Source organism: Nematolebias whitei, chromosome 1, assembly GCF_014905685.2.
Source record: "Nematolebias whitei isolate Nwh7 chromosome 1, NemWhi1, whole genome shotgun sequence".
NCBI lineage: Eukaryota > Metazoa > Chordata > Actinopteri > Cyprinodontiformes > Rivulidae > Nematolebias > Nematolebias whitei.
This window is the reverse complement of record NC_056498.1, coordinates 23,397,124-23,398,530: the sequence shown is the minus strand read 5'-3', so window position 1 is coordinate 23,398,530 and position 1,407 is coordinate 23,397,124.

Below are 1,407 nucleotides of genomic sequence, written 5' to 3'. Positions count from 1 at the left end.
CAGTACACCTGTGTCTGTAACAGCGTCCCTCCACGGAGCTGCTAAGCTGAACAACATTCACCTGAAACAAACCAACAGAATTAACAATCTTAAACTGTCCTTCTTTTACACTCTTCAAACTCACCATCAGCCCACACTGCCTTTAAATTTATAGTTACACTGAACGATTTAAACGCAACACTTTTGTTTTTGCTCTCATTTTTCATGAGCTGAACTCAAAGATCTAAAAAAAAAAAATTTACTTTCTACACAAAATACCTTTTTCCGCTCAAATATTGTTCACAGATGTGTATAAATGTGTTTTAGTGGGCGCTTCTCTTTGCTGAGATAATCCATCCACGTCACAGGTGTGGCACATCAAGATGCTGATTAGACAGCATGATTATTGCACAGGTGTGTCTTAGGCTGACCACAATAAAAGGCCACTCTAAAATGTGCAGTTTTATCACAGCACGATGCCACAGATGTAAGTTTTGAGGGAGTGCATGTGGCATGCTGACAGGAACGTCCAGATTCAGAGAATTTGTCAGAACATCCAACTGGCCTCACAACCACAGACCAGCCCCCGTGTCCATGACACACGCCTGCTCGTACCATAACCCCCCCCACCATGGGACGCTCGATTCACAACATCAGCAGCAAACCACTCACCCACACAATGCCACACACAGTCTGCTGTTTGCCCTGTACAGTGAAAACCAGGATTCATCCGTGACGAGAACGCCTCTCCAACATGCCATACGTCATCGAATGTGAGCTCTATCACACTCACGTCATTTACAACAGCAAACTGTTGACAGGTGGAGACCCCAATGTGGAAGACGAGCATGCAGATGAGCTTCTCTGAGACATTTCTGACAGTTTGTGCAGAAATTCTTGGGTCATGCAAACTTGATTGTTGCAGCAACTGTGCAGGTGGCTGGTCTCAGATGATGCTGGTGTCACAATCCTCAGTGTTGGAACCCAATTGCAGAGAGGCGAGCGAGGCAGGAGTTTAAAAATAAAAATAATTTATTTTTAATAACAAAACAAAAGGCTGTCGGTGCAGCAAAACTTACTTGGGCAGATAGGATCAGAAACAAGGCAGAGCAGATCATCAGGTGGACAAGCAACAGACAAGACAGAAGAGGACTGAGATGTCTGTGAACACAGAACAATGACCGGACAAGGAGTGAAGGAGAGAAAGGCTTTTTATAAGGCAGAGGGAGAGTGAGTAATGAGAGCACTTGGGCAGGTGGCTGATGAGGGACAGGTGTAAGTGATAAAGACTGAGGAGTGGAGAGGCAGACTGAGGAGTGAGTGATAAAGACTGAGGAGTGGAGAGGCAGACTGAGGAGTGAGTGGAAAACAGGACCAGATGCACAGAAACAGAAAACACACAAAGAGCAGAGGCTTAGGCAGATGGGG